The sequence below is a fragment of the Lagenorhynchus albirostris genome, chromosome 4 (genome assembly GCF_949774975.1).
Source record: "Lagenorhynchus albirostris chromosome 4, mLagAlb1.1, whole genome shotgun sequence".
Classification (NCBI taxonomy): Eukaryota; Metazoa; Chordata; class Mammalia; order Artiodactyla; family Delphinidae; genus Lagenorhynchus; species Lagenorhynchus albirostris.
In genome coordinates, this window is record NC_083098.1 from 134226550 (window position 1) to 134248499 (window position 21950).

General features: G+C 37.6%; 1 long non-coding RNA gene across 1 annotated transcript in view; it reads right to left on the bottom strand.

The window, feature by feature from the left end:
- Positions 1-21950, bottom strand: part of LOC132520026 (uncharacterized) — an 86372-nt gene that overhangs the window by 50017 nt on the left and 14405 nt on the right. The gene's annotated exons all lie outside the window — the stretch shown is intronic.

Below are 21950 nucleotides of genomic sequence, written 5' to 3' on the forward strand. Positions count from 1 at the left end.
CTTAATGAGAGGCATATCTAATTGTATTGATACCTCAGTATTTAAAATCTGATGGCATTGATTAAAGTCAGCCACTGATATCTTTTCAAATGACACAGGTGTCAGGATGCTTATAAAGTCTGATTCTAATGTTTTATTATCCTCTTAACTACAGTATGTTTTATAACTATCAGTCATTTACCAAACTAATCTTCTTAGTCAATTTCAGAAGAGACAGACTTTTTGATCAAAAAAGAGAAAACAGTTTTAAAACTACCTTTTTTCTTTTGTCAAGGTTAAGCCAAAGTATAATTTTAAGACAACTTCCAGGAAGCACATAATCTTTTCTTTTGATAAAAAGTAATAAGATTTAATGCAGATCAAGACCAGGTCTTTAACCAAAACAAAAGCTTTAGTTATTTTACTTTCACATCTCTAATACACAATAAACTAAAATTAATATTCTTCCATGTTTCTTAACCAGACAGCTCTGGGTTTATAATATAGCCAGATGTCTTAAGTTTTTTTCCCTTGTTAAATTCAAGGGTGATTGTTTCATACAATAACAGGGTACCTGGAATTTTTAGAATATTAACAAACTGCTTAGAAGAAAAACCCCTAAATGTCTATGGCAGTAGTCAGTACCTATAAGTGGTAATGGCTCTTTCACCTTCCAGATCTCTAGGGGTACCTCTAGCATATTGTTCGAATAAGTATTAAAACAAAAGGCATGTCTGTTCAGATACATTATGAAATAACTTGGAGCTTTCAAGTCAAAGAAAGAAAACTAATAATTGAATCACGAACATTTGACTTAGTCTGTCAGGCAGGTCAAAATCCATATCAACAACAGCAACAAAAATAAATGGTAATGATCTTTGCTTTGGAATCTCTAATTTACTGTCATGTCCTAGGTCACATGATGAGTATTAGGGAAGTGTATTGATTACCCATCCTATAAAGAGATTAGTGAACTTCAACATGTTTTAGATAGTTTAATTGCATTATAGTATATTACACTATAAGTGGAAATTATCTTAGTCTTTCCAGTTACCTTGTTTTATCTCTCAGTTCTGGACTCTTAAATAATCATTATATTTCTCTCAATTATATTTTGTTTTATTTTGGATTATTCTTTAAGCCTTTTATTTCATGGATTTAAAAAAATACTTTTACGATCACTTTGATGGCTAATTTTATTACCTGTCTTTTTACTTTAAAACCAAATCTTACTGTTAAGAATTTTTTGACTCTTAAATTTATACTTGAAAAGCCATGTTATAAGTTTCCATATGTAATTTCTCTAAAATTTAATAAGGCTTAATAGATTTTTCATATTCTGGCCTTTGAATACTTTTAAGTAGTTCTAGACCAAAAGAGGTCAATTTTGTGAGTACTGTGTATTAAGTAACCAACGTCCCTCGTTTTTAATCCAGATATCAATGTAACAAAAAGGGTCAGAAATTCAAAACAGTTGTTAAAGATCAGACAACTTCAATTCTTTGCTGCTTTCTGATTACGTACATGTGTTGTGCATCCTTCTTGTTTTTTTTCAGAATTTCTTAAATTTTTTGCTTCCAAGACCTTGAGTTAACATGCTCTTGAAATCTTATGGACCCACCCAGAATGTAGATGTAAAAATGTAATTAGAAATGGAGAGCTAAGCAAAGGAAACATTAAAGTGTTGTGGTTTCTTCACCTGAAATAATACTTCTATGGCTTAGTGTCTTGGAAGGAGACTCACATTAAAAGTAAAAAATGTTATATTTGGCAGGATGAAGCCATTGTTGTTTAATATAGAAGCAAATTTTTAATGAAGTTACTGAATTGTTTAGTACTAAAATGGCATCCAAGTCATTTTTCCTTTCTCCAACCATTATTAAAATAATTTATACACATAGTGACTCCGACTCCAGTCATTAGTATAAAATACCTTCTGGCAGTTTAGTACCTACTAGCTTTTTTTTTTTTTTTAAAGAAAACTACTGCATTTGATTTCTCAATTTCCCAGTTTGTTTTTAGCACAGATTGACCAGTGCAAAGCAGAAAATCATAATGAAGTGTGATGTGTCTATAAACTGCATATAACAGACCCTTAGTTTCAATAAGCAGACTTGAGAATGGTTTGTAATGTTAAGTCGGTAATGTTATTATATATGATGCTAATATATATGTGGCATACAATTTTGGTTCACATTTAAAATGTTTACATTTCACAGAATCAAAGTATATAAAACATTATATATATAAAATGGCATCTTCATACTAGTGAACAAATAGCAATTGATAAATGCATTTCAGTTTTGGATGGCAAGTGCACATTGTCAAGAAGTTATGTAATTATAAATATATTTATCTACTTACTCTTTGAACCATGAGTTTTACACACCTGAGGCTTAATGTTCACATACTGAACTTCACTGACTTGGTGGTTTGTGGACAGGTCATCAGAGTCATTTACATAAATTTGCTTGGCAGTGAGGGTTCTGAGTAAATTGACAAACTTTTTAAACCATCAAATGATATCGATTCTGAAAACTACAATAGTAGTTTGCTAATACTGTGTTGTCAGCGAATAACTTAACTTTATATTAGAAGAGAAAATCTAGCGATAAATGAACTAGACTTCAGAAATTTTCAGTACACAAAGAGGAGCTCCCTGCCCAAGTTTCTCCTAACCTCTTTTTGAGAATTGCTATTCCAGTTGAACATGTGTCAAATAGCATGTTGGGATAAGGAAACAACTGAGGTCCCCTGGTCTAGATTACAGCATTTGGTGCTTAATCTTCTAGTGCTTGAACAATTTGTGAGAATAAGAAGGATAATAAATCCTCAACTCAGAAAAATATTTATACCCCCATTTAACTTTCCAATGAAATGGAAATGAGTACTTTCAAAGTCTAGAAGGCTGAACAGTTGGCAGTTCATTCCTGTTCATCTTATCCTGATTTGGGGAAGAACTGGAGAGGATTTTGCTCTTTTTTTTTTTTAACCCACAATCCCTAGTGATTAAACAGCAAAGAGTTGATAACCTTCCCGAGGTGAAGAAGGAATGTCCGTTGACTGTAAGTACCTCCTAATACTTTATCCTCAAGCTCTCCCCTCTGCTGAAAGGTAAAGAAATCGGTTCAGGATGGTTCATGCATCCTGCAAATGCCAAAAGGCAATTTGAAGCAGTTCTGTTGAGCAGCATTTCCTTACTTTTCTTCACAATTATATTTGGTCTCCTGTTTAACCTCACTGAAAAGGATTTGTGTATTCGTTTTAGACATAACAAGATTCACGTTAAATTAAGAACAAATAACTAGGAATTTGTAGTAAAGAAAATTAACCCTGTTGAAGGCAACGAGAAGCAAAGAACAAAGAGAAATAAAATAGAAGTCCAAATATCACTAGTTATGACAACGTAAGTACCATAAACTTAGCAGTTTAAGAACTACATGTAGTGTTTACAAATACACTTCTTAAACATAATGATGTAATAGTTGAAAGTAAATTAATGAAAAAATGCCAATCAAAAGAAACTTATTAATCAGATTAAGTTGCCTTTACAGTGGGGAAAAAAAGGGGGGAGTATTGGTATACAGAGTTTTAATAATGGTAGAGCAATTCACCAGAAATGTAACTCTGAAACAACAGCCTCTAAATATATAAAGCAATTTGACAACTACGAAAAGAAGTTTAGGCCCACAATATCAGTGATAACTGGTAGTAGGCTATAAGTATAAACAGAAATGAATAGAACTTTAAAACCTAGATCTAATATAATTATATGAACTGTCACTCAGCTATCAGGTAAAACTATTTTACATAAATATGTAATATTTAGTAAACATGACACCATAGCCAAAAGAAATTCCATATGCTTGAATTGAAAAAAAATGAACTTATAGAAAAGTCAAATCCTGTTGAAAATCAGAACATACTTCTACTTGAATGACAATATAAACTGCTTTAAATGGCAGCTGTACCCCTTAAACCTCAATCTCTTTTGGACCTACTCTTTCTCTCATTGCAGTACATGAGCATGCACATAATAAGCACTCAGCAATCTTTAAGTCAATGAACCTGCATATAAAATGCAACTTGGTAACTTGCAGCTGAAGCACTAATTTAGAATTTTATAAAGGCATACCTCATTTTACTGTTTTTTTTACAAATTGAAGCTTTATGGCAACCGTGTGTTGTCACAGGATGGTAGGTATTTTTTAGCAATCAAGTACTTTTTACGTAAGGTATGTATGTATTTTTTTGACTTAATGGTATTGCACACTTAACAGACTACAGTATAGGGTAAACATAACTTTATTTTTATTTATTCATTTATTTATTTTATTTCTGCACCAAGCATGGCATTCAGGATCTTAGTTCCCCGACCAGGGATCAAACCTGTGCCCCCTGCAGTGGACGCATGAGTCTTAACCACTGAACTGCTGGGGAAGTCCCAAAGATAACTTACAGGCACTGGAAAATCAAAAAATGTGTGAAACTCACTTTGTCATATTCACTTTATTACCATGGTGTGGAACTGAACCTGCAACATCTCTGAGGTATGCCTGTATGCTTTAATGCATATACTTAAAATGATGTAAAAGATGTAATGACTTAAGAATACCAGTAAAAAGGTAGATAACAGCAAAATGAACCTGAAGAAAATTAAAAGGTAAAGAAGGAAATAAGAGCTGAAATCAATAGTAAATGGAATAAAGAATGAAAACATGTATCTGAAAGTAATATATATATTATTATATATATATATAATTATATATATAATATAGAGAGAGAGAGGCGGTACGTGGGCCTCTCACTGTTGTGGCCTCTCCCGTTGCGGAGCACAGGCTCTGGACGCACAGGCTCAGCGGCCATGGCTCACGGGCCCAGCCGCTCGGCGGCATGTGGGATCTTCCCGGACCGGGGCATGAACCCATGTCCCTTGCATCAGCAGGCGGACTCTCAACCACTGTGCTACCAGGGAAGCCCTGAAAATAATATTTTTAAAAACAGACAAGCCTCTGCCAAAATTAATCAAGGAAAACAAACATAAGCATTAAAGAGATTGAGTTAAAAATTTACCCATAATCCCACTTACAATCCCATCAGAAAGAATACAATACCTAGGAATAAAACCTACCTAAGGTAGTAAAAGACCTGAACTCAGAAAACTATAAAACACTGATGAAATAAACTGAGGACAAAACAAACAGATGGAAAGGGATAATGTGTTCATGGACTGGAAGAATTAATATAATTTAAGCGACCATACTACTCAGGGTAATCTACAGATTCAATGCTATCCATATCAAATAGCAAGGGCATTTTTCACAGAACTAGAACAAATAATTTTCAAATTTATATGGAAACACAAAAGACCCCGAATAGCCAAAGCAATCTTGAGAAAGAAGAACAAACTTGGAGGTAGCACAGTCACTGATTTCAAACTGTACCACAAAGCTACAGTAATCAATGGAACAGAGTAGAGAGCCCAGGAAAGAACCAATATTGTAAAAATGACTATACTACCCAAAGCAATCTACAGATTCAGTGAAATCCCTATCAAATTACCAATGGCATTTTTTCACAGAATTAGAACAAAAAATTTTACAATTTGTATGGAAACACAAAAGACCCCGAATAGCCAAAGCAGTCTTGAGAAAGAAAAATGGAGCTGGAGGAATCAGGCTCCCTGACTTCAGGCTATATTACAAAGCTACAGTAATCAAGACAGTATGGTACTGGTACAAAAACAAATATAGATCAATGGAACAGGATAGAAAGCCCAGAGATAAACCCATGCACCTATGGTCACCTAATCTATAACAAAGGAGGCAAGAATATACAATGGAGAAAAGTTTCTTCAATAAGTGGTGCTGGGAAAACTGGATAGCTACATGTAAAAGAATGAAATCAGAATACTCCCTAATGCCATATACAAAAATAAACTCAAAATGGATTAAAGACCTAAATGTAAGGCTGGGCACTATAAAGCCCTTAGAGGAAAACATAGGCGGAACACTCTTTGACATAAATAGCAGCAAGATCTTTTTTGACCCACCTCCTAGAGAAATGAAAATAACAAAAGTAAACAAGTGGGACCTAATGAAACTTAAAAGCTTTTGCACAGCCAAGAAAACCATGAACAAGACACACAACCCTCAGAATGGGAGAACCCTCAGAATGGGAGAAAATATTTGTAAACGAAGCAACTGACAAGGGATTAATCTCCAAAACATACAAACAGCTCATACAGCTCAATATCAAAAAACAAACAACCCAATCAAAAAATGGGCAGAAGATCTAAATACACATTTCTCCAAAGAAGACATACAGATGGCCGATAGGCACATGAAAAGATGCTCAACATCACAAATTATTAGAGAAATGCAAATCAAAACTACAATAAGGTAGCAACCTCACACCAGTCAGAATGGCCATCATAAAAAAACTCTACAAATAACAAATGCTAGAGAGGGTGTGGAGAACAGTTGCACTGTTGGTGGGAATGTAAATTGGTATAGCCACTATGGAAAACAGTATAGAGGTTCCTTAAAAAACTTAGAGTTACCATATAATCCAGCAATGCCACACTGGGTATATAAATGAAAAATATGAAAACATTAATTTGAACAGATACATGCACCCCAATGTTCATAACAGCATTATTTACAATTGCCAAGATATGGAAACAACCTGAATGTCCATTAACAGATGAATGGGTAAAGAAGATGTGGTGTATATATACAATGGAAAACTACTCAGCCATAAAAAAGAAATGTTGCATTTGCAACAACCTGGATGGACTTGGAGGGTATCATGCTAAGTGAAATAGCTGAGAAAAAGACAAATACTGTATGATATCACTTATAAGTAGAATCTAAAAACTAAACTAGTGAATGTAACAAAAAAGAAACAGACTCACAAATATAGAGAACGACCTAGTAGTTATCATGAAGAGACTGAAGGGCGGAGGGGCAAGTTATGGGTTGGGGATTAAGAGGTACAAACTAACTACTATGGATAAAATAAATAAACTACAGGGACATATTGTGTAACACAGGAAATATAGCCAATATTTTATAATAACTATAAATGGAGTATAACCTTTAAAATTATGAATCACTGTTGTATATCTCAAACATATAATATTGGACAGCAACTATACCTCAAATAAATAAATAAAAATTTTAAAAGGTAACATACTCATTGTAAAAATACTGTAAAAACAGGAAAATACAAAGATTAAAAGATAAATCAACGTTTCAGGGGAAAAAAAAAGGACCTCTATATAGAGGTCTCTATATAATCTACATAGATAGAAAAAATTATAAAACATTACTGAGACATTATAGTAGACCTAAATGAAGAAAAATACCATGTTCAAAGATTGGAAGACTTGATCTTGTTAATGACAGTTCTCCCAAAATTGCTACATAGACTCAATACAGTTCCAATTTCAATGCAATGCAAGTCTAGTCAAAATCTCAGCAGGTGTCTTTTGGAGAATGACAAGCTAATATTTATATGGAAATGCAAAAGGCCAAGAACTGCAGACACTTTTAAAGAAAAATAAAAACAGGGTATTGGCTACAGCATTATACATATAAAGCTATTAAGCTTTAGTTAAAGTAGCGTAATATTGGTGCAGGAATGCAGTGGAACAGAATAGAGGGCCCACAAAAAGACCATTCATTTGGTGACAATATAGAACATTGGACAAAGGTCAGACTCTCACTAAAAGGTACAGGAGAAAGTTGTCATCCACATGGGGGAAAACACAACTAAGTACTATGACACAGTATAAAGAAGAATCAAATCCAAGTAGACTAAAGACTTAGCTGTGAAAGTCAAAACTACAGGTTTGTTCATTTAACTGAGGTATAATTAAAATGCAACACTGTATTCGTTTCCAGTGTACAACTTCATGATTCAATATTTGTATCAAAACTTTTTAGAAGGCGGAGATCACCTTCCTCCCACAGATACACCAGAAATACATCTACACGTGGAACAACTCCTACAGAACACCTACTGAATGCTGGCAGAAGACCTCAGACCTCCCAAAAGGCAAGAAACCCCCCACGTACCTGGGTAGGGTAAAAGAAAATAGAATAAACAGAGACAAAAGGATAGGGATGGGACCTGCACCTCTGGGAGGGAGCCGTGAAGGAGGAAAGGTTTCCACACACTAGGAAGCCCCTTCGCGGGCAGAGACTGCGGGTGGCAGAGCAGGAAAGCTTCGGAGCCGCAAAGGAGAGCACAGCAACAGGGGTGCGGAGGGCAAAGCAGTGAGATTCCCGCACAGAGTATCGGTGCCGACTGGCACTCACCAGCCCGAGAGGCTTGTCTGCTCACCCTCCGGGATGCGCGGGGCTGGGAGCTGAGGCTCGGGCTTCAGTCGGAGCGCCGAGAGAGGACTGGGGTTGGCAGCGTGAACACGGCCTGCAGGGGGTTAGTGTGCCACGGCTGGCCGGGAGGGAGTCCGGGAAAAAGTCTGGACCTGCCGAAGAGGAAAGAGACTTTTTCTTTCCTCTTTGTTTCCTGGTGCGCAAGGAGAGGGGATTAAGAGCGCTGCTTAAAGGAGCTCCAGAGACGGGCGCGAGCCACGGCTAAAAGTGCGGACCCCAGAGACAGGCAAGAGATGCTAAGGCTGCTGCTGCTGCCACCAAGAAGCCTGTGTGCGAGCACAGGTCACTATCTACACCCCCCTTCCGGGGAGCCTGTGCAGCCCGCCACTGCCAGGGTCCCGGGATCCAGGGACAACTCCCCGGGGGGAACACACAGCGCGCCTCAGGCTGGTGCAACATCACACCGGCCTCTGCACACCGGAAAGGAAATAGTTAATCAAGTCCAGGAAGCACAGAAAGTCCCATACAGGATAAATCCAAGGAGAAACACGCTGAGACACATATTAATCAAATACTCAAAAATTAAATACAAAGAAACCATATTAAAAGCAGCAAGGGAAAAACAACAAATACCACACAAGGGAATCCCCATAAGGTTAACACCTGATCTTTCAGCAGAAACTCTGCAAGCCAGAAGGGACTGGCAGGACATATTGAAAGTGATGAAGGAGAAAAACCTGCAACCAAGATTACGCTACCCAGCAAGGATCTCATTCAGATTTGATGGAGAAATTAAAACCTCTACAGACAAGCAAAAGCTGAGAGAGTTCAGCACCACCAAACCAGCTTTACAACAAATGCTAAAGGAACTTCTCTAGGCAAGAAACATAGGAGAAGGAAAAGACCTACAATAACGAACCCAAAACAATTAAGAAAATGGGAGTAGGAACATACATATCAATAATTACCTTAAATGTAAATGGACTAAATGCTCCCACCAAAAGACACAGATTAGCTGAATGGATACAAAAACAAGACCCATATATATGCTGTCTACAAGAGACCCACTTCAGACCTAGAGACACATACAGACTGAAAGTAAGGGGATGGAAAAAGATATTCCATGCAAATGGAAACCAAAAGAAAGCTGGAGTAGCAATTCTCGTATCAGACAAAATACAGTTTAAAATAAGACTATTAGAAGAGAGAAAGAAGGACACTACATAATGATTGAGGGATCGATCCAAGAAGAAGATATAACAATTGTAAATATTTACGCACCCAACACAGGAGCACCTCAATACATAAGGCAAATACTAACAGCCATAAAAGGGGAAATCAACAGTAACACATTCATAGCAAGGGACTTTAACACCCCACTTTCACCAATGCACAGATCATCCAAAAAGAAAATAAATAAGGAAACACAAGCTTTAAATGATACATTAAACAAGATAAACTTAATTGATATTTATAGGACATTCCATCCAAAAACAACAGAATACACATTTTTTTCAAGTGCTCATGGAACATTCTCCAGGATAGATCATATCTTGGGTCAGAAATCAACCCTTGGTAAATTTAAGAAAACTGAAATTGTATCAAGTATCTTTTCTGACCACAATGCTATGAGACTAGATATCAATTACAGGAAAAGACCTATAAAAAATACAAACACATGGAGGCTAAACAATACACTACTTAATAACAAAGTAATCACTGAAGAAATCAAAGAGGAAATTAAAAAATACCTAGAAACAAATGACAATGGAGACACGACGACCCAAAACCTATGGGATGCAGCAAAAGCAGTTCTAAGAGGGAAGTTTATAGCAATACAATCCTACCTTAAGAAACAGGATACATCTCGAATAAACAACCTAACCTTGCCCCTAAAGCAATTAGAGAAATAAGAACAAAAAACACCCAAAGTTAGTAGAAGGAAAGAAATCATAAAAATCAGATCAGAAATAAATGAAAAAGAAATGAAGGAAACGATAGGAAAGATCAATAAAACTAGAAACTGGTTCTTTGAGAAGATAAACAAAATTGATAAGCCATTAGCCAGACTCATCAAGAAAAAAAGGGAGAAGACTCAAATCAATAGAATTAGAAATGAAAAAGGAGAAGTAACAACTGACACTGCAGAAACACAAAAGATCATGAGAGATTACTACAAGCAACTCTATGCCAATAAAATGGACAACCTGGAAGAAATGGACAAATTCTTAGAAAAGCACAACCTGCCAAGACTGAATCAGGAAAAAATAGAAAATATGAACAGACAAATCACAAGCACTGAAATCGAAACTGTGATTAAAAATCTTCCAAGCAACAAAAGCCCGGGACCACATGGCTTCACAGGCGAATTCTATCAAACTTTTAGAGAAGAGCTAACACCTATCCTTCTCAAACTCTTCCAAAATATAGCAGAGGGAGGAACACTCCCAAACTCATTCTACAAGGCCACCATCACCCTGATACCAAAACCAGACAAGGATGTCACAAAGAAAGAAAACTACAGGCCAATATCACTGATGAACATAGATGCAAAAATCCTCAACAGAATACTAGCAAACAGAATCCAACAAACAGCACGTTAAAAGGATCATACACCATGATCAAGTGGAGTTTATTCCAGGAATGCAAGGGTTCTTCAATATACACAAATCAACCAACGTGATACACATTCTTAACAAACTGAAGGAGAAAAACCATATGATCATCTCAATAGATGCAGACAAAGCTTTCGACAAAATTCAACACCCATTTATGATAAAAACCCTGCAGGAAGTAGGCATAGAGGGAACTTTCCTCAACATAATAAAGGCCATATATGACAAACCCACAGCCAACATCGCCCTCAATGGTGAAACACTGAAAGCATTTCCACTAAGATCAGGAACAAGACAAGGTTGCCCACTCTCACCACTCTTATTCAACATAGTTTTGGAAGTTTTAGCCAGAGCAATCAGAGAAGAAAAGGAAATAAAAGGAATCCAAATCGGAAAAGAAGAAGTAAAGCTGTCACTGTTTGAAGATGACATGACACTATACATAGAGGATCCTAAAGATGCTACCAGAAAACTACTAGAGCTAATCAATGAATTTGGTAAAGTAGCAGGATACAAAACTAATGCACAGAAATCTCTGGCAGTCCTATACACTAATGATGAAACATCTGAAAGTGAAATCAAGAAAACACTCCCATTTACCACTGAAACAAAAAGAATAAAATATCTAGGAATAAACCTACCTAAGGAGACAAAAAACCTGTATGCAGAAAATTATGACACTGATGAAAAGAAATTAAAGATGATACAAATAGATGGAGAGATATATACCATGTTCTTGGATTGGAAGAATCAACATTGTGAAAATGAGTCTACTACCCAAAGCAATCTACAGATTCAATGCAATCCCTATGAAACTACCACTGGCATTTTTTCACAGAATTAGAACAAAAAATTTTACAATTTGTATGGAAACACAGAAGACCCCGAATAGCCAAAGCAATCTTGAGAACAAAAAATGGAGCTGGAGGAATCAGGCTCCCTGACTTCAGACTATACTACAAAGCTACAGTAATCAAGACAGTATGGTCCTGGCACAAAAACAGAAAAATAGATCAATGGAACAGGATAGAAAGCCCAGAGATAAAACCCACACACATATGGTCATCTTATCTTTGATAAAGGAGGCAGGAATGTACAGTGGAGAAAAGATAGCCTCTTCAATAAGTGGTGCTGGGAAAACTGGACAGGTACATGTAAAAGTATGAGATTAGATCACTCCCTAACACCATACACAAAAATAAGCTCAAAATGGATTAAAGACCTAAATGTAAGGACAGAAACTATTAAGCTCTTAGAGGAAAACATAGGCATAACACTCTATGACATAAATCACAGCAAGATCCTTTTTGACCCACCTCCTAGAGAAATGGAAATAAAAACAAAAATAAACAAATGGGACCTAATGAAACTTAAAAGGTTTTGCACAGCAAAGGAAACCATAAACAAGACCAAAAGACAACCATCAGAATGGGAGATAATATTTGCAAATGAGGCAACTGACAAAGGATTAATCTCCAAAATTTATAAGCAGCTCATGCAGCTCAATAACAAAAAAACAAACAACCCAATCCAAAAATGGGCAGAAGACCTAAACAGACATTTCTCCAAAGAAGATACACAGACTGCCAGCAAACACATGAAAGAATGCTCAACATCATTAATCGTTAGAGAAATGCAAATCAAAATGAGATATCATCTCACACCAGTCAGAATGGCCATCATCAAAAAATCTAGAAACAATACATGCTGGAGAGGGTGTGGAGAAAAGGGAACGCTCTTGCACTGCTGGTGGGAATGTGAATTGGTACAGCCACTATGGAGAACAGTATGGAGGTTCCTTAAAAAACTGCAAATAGAACTACCATATGACCCAGCAAACCCACTACTGGGCATATACCCTGAGAAAACCATAATTCAAAGAGTCATGTACCAAAATGTTCATTGCAGCTCTATTTACAATAGTCCAGAAATGGAAACAACCTAAGTGTCCATCATCGGATGAATGGGTAAAAAAGATGTGGCACATATATACAATGGAATATTACTCAGCCATAAAAAGAAACAAAATTGAGCTATTTGTAATGAGGTGGATGGACCTTCACTCTGTCATACAGAGTGAAGTAAGAAAGAGTAAGAGAAATACCGTATGCTAACACATATATATGGAATTTAAGGGAAAAAAATGTCATGAAGAACCTAGGGGTAAGACAGGAATAAAGACACACACCTACTAGAAAATGGACTTGAGGATATAGGGAGGGGGAAGGGTAAGCTGTGAGAAAGCGAGAGAGTGACATGGACATATATACACTACCAAACGTAAAATAGATAGCTAGTGGGAAGCAGCCGCATAGCACAGGGAGATCACCTCGGTGCTCTGGGACCACCTAGAGGGGTGGGAGGGTGGAAGGGAGGGAGACGCAAGAGGGAAGAGATATGGGAACAATATGTATATGTATAACTAATTCACTTTGTTATAAAGCAGAAACTAACACACCACTGTAAACCAATTATACTCCAATAAAGATGTAAAAAAAAAAATTTGGGGAAGATGGAATTATGAAGTTGCGTGAAAAATGGCAGAAGGTAGTAGAACAAAATGGTGAATATGTTGTTCAATAACGTTCCTGGTGAAAATAAAAAATGTCTTTTATTTTTACTTAAAAACTGAAGGAATGGGATTTCCCTGGTGGCACAGTAGTTGGGAGTCCGCCTGCCAATGCAGGAGACACGGGTTCGGTCCCTGGTCCGGGAATATCCCACATGCCCTGGAGCAACGAAGCCCTTGTGCCACAACTGCTGAGCCTGTGCTCTAGAGCCCAAGAGCCACAGCTACTGAAGCCCGTGCGCCTGGAGCCTGTGCTCCGCAGCAAGAGAGGCCATAGGTGATGAGAAGCCTGTGCACCACAATGAGGAGTAGCTCCCACTCGCCGCAGCTAGAGAATGCCTGCGTGCAGCAATGAAGACCCAATGCAGCCAAAAATAAAATAACTAAAATAAATTTATTTAAAAAGAAAAAGAACAAAGGAACTTTTTGGTCAGCCCAATAATATGCTTAAGATCCTTTCTTTTTGTGAATCTATTGTAAGGTTTTGATTGGTGATTACTCTGGATTTCAAGAATGCCGACCCATAACAATATCTGCTTGCTTTAAGCTGATAGGCATACAAGTTAAACACATTCTAAAATATCTACATTTTTGTACTCCCCTCCCTCATATTTTTTTATTTTTATGTCCTATTTTACGTTTTCATGATTATCTTTTAGTGCTACTTGTAGTTATAATGTTTTACAAAAATTATTTGAGCGCTTCCCTGGTGGTGCAGTGGGTGAGGGTCCGCCTGTCAATGCAGGGGACACGGGTTCGTGCCCCGGTCCGGGAAGATCCCACATGCCATGGAGCAGCTAGGCCCGTGAGCCATGGACGCTGAACCTGCACGTCCGGAGCCTGTGCTCCTCAACGGGAGAGGCCACAACAGTGAGAGGCCCGTGTACCGCAAAAAAAAAAAAAAAAAAAAAAAAAAAAAAATTTGATTTTTTTAAATCTTACAAGCCACTCTATGCCAATAAAATGGACAACCTGGAAGAAATGGACAAATTCTTAAAAATGCATAACCTGCCAAGACTGAATCAGGAAAAAGTAGAAAATATGAACAGACAAATCACAAGCACTGAAATTGAAACTGTGATTAAAAATCTTCCAAGCAACAAAAGCCCGGGACCAGACGGCTTCACAGGCGAATTCTATCAAACTTTTAGAGAAGAGCTAACACCTATCCTTCTCAAACTCTTCCAAAATATAGCAGAGGGAGGAACACTCCCAAACTCATTCTACAAGGCCACCATCACCCTGATACCAAAACCAGACAAGGATGTCACAAAGAAAGAAAACTACAGGCCAATATCACTGATGAACATAGATGCAAAAATCCTCAACGGAATACTAGCAAGATCACTTAATGGCTTAAGTGATCTTCAACCATATATTTGCCTTTCCTACTGGTATTTTCCCCTTTTCTTTAGATTCTTGTTTCTTTTTTAGAGATCGTTCAATATTTCTTTTAGGGTAGGTTTGGCATTGTTGAATTCTTTGTTTTTGCTTGTCTTAGAAATTATTTTCCCTTCTATTCTAAATGATAATCTTGCTGGGCAGAGTATCCTAGGTTGCATGTTTTTCCCTTTCAGTAATTTGGATATATCATACCACTTCCTTCCGGCCTGCAATGTTTCTGCAAAAGATTCATCTGATAGGGGAACTGGGGGTTTCCTTGTAACTCCTTGTTTTTCTCTTGCTGCCTTTAGAATCCTCTCTTTCAAGGAATTTCTCTTGTCCTTTAATTGGGAGTAGTTCCTCTGTTTTTTCATTTTACTTAACTTTCTCTGTCTCTATTAATTTAGGAGAAACAGTTACCCACTACGGTTCTGAAGGGGTGTTTTTATGTAGGAGAGTCCCTGTGTAGACTGTGTGTGTCCAATATTTTTGATGCAAGGGCTGGTTTTGGTATGGATGCCAGCCATGTCTTTTTCAATGTGTGCTGGTCATTATCTCCTTGAGAGAGGGTGTGACTGCTGTTGTGGTGTTCAAAGCTTGCGCTGGATGTGAGGCAGGGCCTCCTCTTTGTTCTGTGGCTGTCACCACCCTGCTGGGGGCAGGGTCTACTCCCCAGTTGTTGAAGTAGAAGCCCTGAGGGTTGGGTTTAATCAGGCTCCGTCCTCTTGAGTGTGTGCCCTACCCCAAAGGAGGTGATTGCTGAAGCAAACGAGGCCCCTGTGGTCACAGTGACCCTATGCGCTGCCTGTGCAGGCATCCATGGTTCTGCTCAGCAGCCCAAGGTAGCATCTTTTTCCATTGTGTTCATCCCAGATGTAGTGAAAGGCTGTGGTGTGGAATAGGCTGTGGCTGGGGATTGAGGCACTGCAGCTATGCTGCCACCTGAGACCTGGGTTGCCTCTGGCCGACCTCTCCCAAAACCCATCTGCCCCAGATCTGGCATGAAGCTGTGGTATAGAGTGGGCAGAACTGGGGCACTCCTGCTGGGAAACTAATTGCCACATGCTACTGCACAGAGCCTGACTACCCGAGATTCAGCACCTAGCTGCTGCACATTCTTGTGGTGCTGCTCGGGGCATGTGCTGACAATGTGTGCTGTGGCTGGGCCCACCATCATGCACAGGCTGACAAAGAGCTCCTCAGCACCCCGTGAATCACACCCCAGGCCCTCCAGGCTGTCTCTGCGTGGCTAGATGAGTGCTCTGCCAGGGCCTGTCTGCCTGAGATTCGGCACTTAGCTGCTGTGTGTCCTTGTGGTACCACCCCATGTGCACACTGACAGCGTCTGCCTGGCTTGCCCAACCACCCCGCTAGGTGCACTGACAATGTTCTCTGTGGTTCCACCGAGATCACACCCCAGGCACCCTGGTCTGTCTCTACGCAGAGACACTGAATCTTTGCCCTGATCTGTGCCAGGCTGTGGTGTGAAATGAGGGGGATGGGGGTGTTCACCCCTTCAGATTGGGAAATGCAGCAAGGCGACAGCTGACAGTGTTAAGTCTATTTCCACCCTGATTGTTAGCAAGCCAGCACGTGTGACACTGCTCCTGAGTAGAGTCTAGGCTTCTCCAGCCCTTCTATCTGCCTCAGTGGATTTACCAGTAGGCAAGGGAGCTCCCTAGTCTGAGGAACTATCCATGTGGACCTCCTTTTCCTTCCAGACCCCTCCCAGGGGCACCAGTCCCAACCTGAGGCCCTTTTTTTTTTTTCTTTTGTCCTACCCAGTTACATGGAGATCTTTCTTGCAACTTTGGTTGTATAGGAGATCTGCCAGTTTCCAGTTAGTTTTCTGTGAGAGTTGTGTCACATATAGATGTATTTTTGATGTTTGCGAGGTAGGTGAGCTCCAGGTTCTCCTACTGTGCCAACTTGATCCCCCTTCCTCCTATAACTACAGACACAGACTTAAAGTCTATGTCATCTCATATTAGTATAGCCACTCACCTTTCTTTTGGTTACTGTTTGCATGGAATATCTTCTCATCTTTCCACTTTTAACCTATTTGTTTCCTTCAATCCAAAGTGAGTCTCTTATAGACAGTATATACTTGATTATCTTTTAAAATCCTTTCAGCTTCGTTTGCATTCAAAACAATTACTGATATGGAAGGACTTCTGCCATTTTGCTATTTGTTTGCTGTATGTCATATCATTTTTATCCTCTATTACTGCCTCCTTTTGTGTTTAATGGATTTTTATATAGCATGCTGTTTTTACTTCCTCTCATTTCCTTTCAATATATATAGTTTAAGTCATTTTTCTAGTGGTTACCCTAACGATTACAATTAATATCTTACACTTATAACAACCTAGTTCCAATAACTATCAACTTAGCTTCAACAGTATACAAAAAATCTACTCTTAAAAAAAAAATCTACTCTTTTATAGCTCCATCTCTTCTTATGTTGTTCCTGTCACAAATTATACCTTTATACATGGTGTGTCCATTAATATAGGCTTATTATTATCACTTCCTCATTTGTCTTTTAAATTATATAGGAAAAAATTTACTAACAAAAAAATACATATTTTATACTTAACTATGTAATTATCCCTACTAGTATTCTTTATTTCTTCATATGCTCCAAATTACTGTCTAATGTCCTTTCATTTTAAAAAAAAATTATTTATTCATTTATTTTGGTTGCGTTGGTTCTTAGTTGTGGCATGCGAACTTCTTAGTTGCAGCACGCATGCAGCATCTAGTTCCCTGACCAGGGATTGAACCCAGTCCCCCTACATTGGGAGCACAGAGTCTTACCCACTGGACCACCAGGGAAGTCCCTGTCCTTTCATTTTTTAATCAAAGGATTCCCTTTAACATTTCTTTTAGGCAGTTCTATAACCAACAAACTCCTTCAGATTTTGTTTATCTGGGAACGTCTTTTTTTTTTTTTTGCAGTACGCGGGCCTCTTGTGGCAACTGTTGTGGCCTCTCCCATTGCGGAGCACAGGCTCTGGATGTGCAGGCTCAGCGGCCATGGCTCACGGGCCCACCTGCTCCACAGCATGTGGGATCTTCCCGGACCGGGGCACAAACCCGTGTCCCCTGCATAGGCAGGCGGACTCTCAACCACTGCGCCACCAGGGAAGCCCATTTTTCTCCATTTTTGAAGAATAGTTTTGCCAGATATGGAAGTCTTGGTTTACAGGGTTTTCACTTTTGTTTTGTTTTTTTTTCTCGCAGTATTTTAAATATGTCACCATACTATCTTCTGGTCTCCATGGTTTCTAATAAGAAATAATTTTATTGAGGATCCCTTCTTTGTGGTGATTCACTTCTCTCTTGCTGCTTTCAAGGTTTTCTCTTTGTTTTTGTTTTTCAATAGTTTGTTTATAATGTGTCTTAGTGTGGATCATTTTAAATTTATTCTTCTTGAAGTTTGTTGACTTTCTTGGAAGGTTCATGTCTTTCATCAAATATGGGACGTTTTTAGCCATTATTTCTTCATATATTCTTTCTGTCCCTTTCTCTCCTCTACTTTTGGAACTTTCATTATGTATATGTTGGAATATTTGACAGTGTTCCACAGGTCTCTTAACCTCTGTTCCTTTTTCTTCATGCTTTTTTCTTTCTGCTCCTCAAACTGGATAATTTCAATTGACCTATTCAAGTTAATTGATTCTTTCTTCTCCCTGCTCAAATCTGTTGTTGAAACACGCTAGTGAAATTTTATTTTCATTATTTACTGAATTCTCATTTGAATCTTTTTTATAATTTCTATTTCTTTATTAAGATCCTCTATTTGTTCAGACATTTCAACATTCTCCTGGTTTTCTCTAGTTCTTGGTGTATGGTTCTCTTTAGCACTTTGACATATTTAAGACATTTGATTTTAAGTCTTTGTCTAGTAAGTACAATGTCTGGGCTTCCTCAGACACTGGGGCAGTTTCTGTGAATTTTTTTTCCTGTGAATGGGCCATACCTTGTTTCTTTGCATTCCTCATATTTTTTGTGGAAAACTGGACATGTTAGTATTATAATGTGGTATCTCTGGAAATAATATTCTCTCACCACCCCCTCCTCAGAATTTGTTGTTACTCATGGTGGGTTGTAACTGACTGTTTAGTAAACTTTCTAAATTATTTTTGTGAAGACTATACTTTTTTCTCAGAAGTATATGTTTCTTTAGCTTAGTATTCAGCTAATGCTTTGACAGAGATTTCTGGATGCTGGAGCCAAGAAAAGAAACAAGATAAAAAAGGATTCTTCTCTTTTTTCAGATTTGAGGGCACTCCTTCAACATTTAGCTGGGCCATATAAAACTCTACTCTAGCCTTCACTTCCTGCTTATGCTGAGACTAAAGATCAACCAATATTGAAAGGCTAGGGTCTTCTCAAGTATTTTGTATGTGTTCTGCCCTGGTCATGTGGATAACCTTTTAGATTCCCTGGTATACAAAGGAAATTCTGAAAGTTCCTATTGCCCCAAAGTATCTAATTCCCAGTTTGTCCTCTGAGGTTGTGTGACTACTGTGCAACTATTGCTTGTCCCAACTGTTATCTTTTGCCACAGCATCTTGTTCACTTGTGGCAGTGGTTCGTTCATTTGTCTCTCAATGTGTTTAAGGGATGCCTTCCATGGAGCTAATTCTCCACCCAGAGAGTTCCACATTGGGTAAAACAAAGGCAAACATCTATATGTCAAGGAACCGAAGACAAATCAAAACAGACAATCAAAATTCTTTGAGAACAAGGTCTATTCTGTTCCCTCTGGGACTAGGAACCCACACCAAGAACACAGGTTGATGCCTTCAAAACCAGGACCAATCTGGGAACAGAGAAGTGTGGGAAAGGTAACTTAAATGCCACAAGGCTCTCCTATGTGCTTAAGTCACCCTTTTCCTAATAAAGCATTCACTTCATTGCTATAAACCTTTGACTACCTTCCAGGATTCCAATAAATTTGATCCTGACAATTTGCCAGTTTTTTTGTGGGTGTTTCTAGGGAAGTACAAAACCCCAGAGTTTCCTACTCCACCATTTTCACTGACATTACTAGTCACACCTCTTTGCATTATTTTTTGTTTTTGTTTTTAGCAGTCTCTCGAGGGATCACAATATATATATCCTTAACTTTCATAGTCTATTTGGGGGTTACTTTTGTACCACTTCAAAGAATCTTCCAAACATATTTAACTTACCCAATTTCCACTTATTCTGTAAATGTCATATATATTACATTTATATACAACATAAAACTCGAAGTAAAAGGTTTTGATTTTTACTTTAATTACTGATGTAAACTTCAAAAAAATTAAGAAAAAGAGATACTTGTTTATATTTATCCATATATTTCCCATTTCTGGTGTTCTTTATTCCTTCCTGATGATCTGAATTTCTATTTGGTATCATTTCCACTCAGCCTGAAATGTTCCTTTGGCATTTCTTGTAATGCAGGTTAACAGATGATGAATTCTCTTTGTTTCTATTCATCTGAATTAATATTTTGTTAGGCACAAAATTCTGAGTTGGCAGGGTTTGCCCATCAACCCCGCCCGAGCACTGAAATATGTCAATTCCCTGTCTTCTTGGTCTATTATCTCTCATGAGAAGTCAGCATCACTTACATCACTGTTTCCCTGCAGCAATATATTGCCTTTCTCTAGCTGCATTCAAAGTTTTCTCATTTTCTCTAGTTTTCATAGGTTTGATCACAATGTGCCTAGGTGTGGTTTTCATGGTATTTTTCCTGCTTGGGATCTAAAGAGTTTCTTGAATATGTATACTTAATAATGTCTTTCAAAAACTTTGGGAATTTTTGAGCTATTTTTTTCTCCATAAAAAAGAAAAACTCACTCCACCACACATTTAAAAATTTTTGTTAACTACTGGAAATCATTATCATTCTATGATATCTGAAAATTTTTAGTATCTGATAAATTTTTACATTAAAAGGAGAATTAAATCTTCTAAAAAATAAAAGAGGGGGATACTCTTATAAACACATTTCACAGGTCAGCATAACCCTGATACCAAAACCAGACAAGAATGCCAAAGGAAAAGAAAATTGCAGGCCAGTATCCCTGATGAAAAGAGATGCAAAAATCCACAATAAAGTATTAGCAAACTGAATCCAAAAATACATTAAAAGGATCATACACCATCAAGTGGGATTTATTCCAGGGATGCAAGGATGTTTCAACATCCACAAATGAGTCAATGTGATACACATAACTTTTTTAAGAAAATGAAGGATTATCATATGACCATCTCAACTGATGCAGAAAAAACATTTGACAAAATTCAACATCCATTTATGACAAAATTCTCAACAAAGCAGGTACAGTGGGAACATATCCCAACATAATAAAGGCCATATATGATAGGCCCACAGCTAACATCATATGCAAAGGTGAAAAGCTAAAAGCATTTCATCTAAGATCACGAACAAGACAAAGATGCCCGGTCTTGCCACTTTTATTCAACATAGTACATGAAGTCCTAGCCAGAGCAATTAATCAAAAAAAATAAATAAAAGGCACCCAAATTGTAAAGGAAAAAATAAAACTGTCAGTATCTGCAGATGACATAATACTATATATAGAAAAGAGTAGAGGTTCCCTCAAAAAACTGTTAGAACTAATAAACGAACTCAGTAAAGTTGCAGAATATAAAATCAATACACAAAAATCAGTTGCACTTCTATACACTAATAACAAACTATCAGAAAAAGAAATTAAGAAAACAATCCCACTTACAACTGCATCAAAAAGAATAAAATGCTTAGAAATAAATTTGACCCCAAAATTTAACATCTATATATTGAAAACTACAAGATATTAATGAAAGAAACTGAAGACACTAATAAATGGAAAGAGATGCCGTGCTCATGGATTGGAAGAATTAGTATTGTTAAAACATCAAAATTCCAATGGTATTTTTCACAAAAACAGAACAATCCTAAAATTTGTATGGAACCACAAAGGAACCCACATAGCCAAAGCAATCTTGAGAAAGAATAAGAAAATTGGAGGCATCATGATTCCTAATTTCAAACTA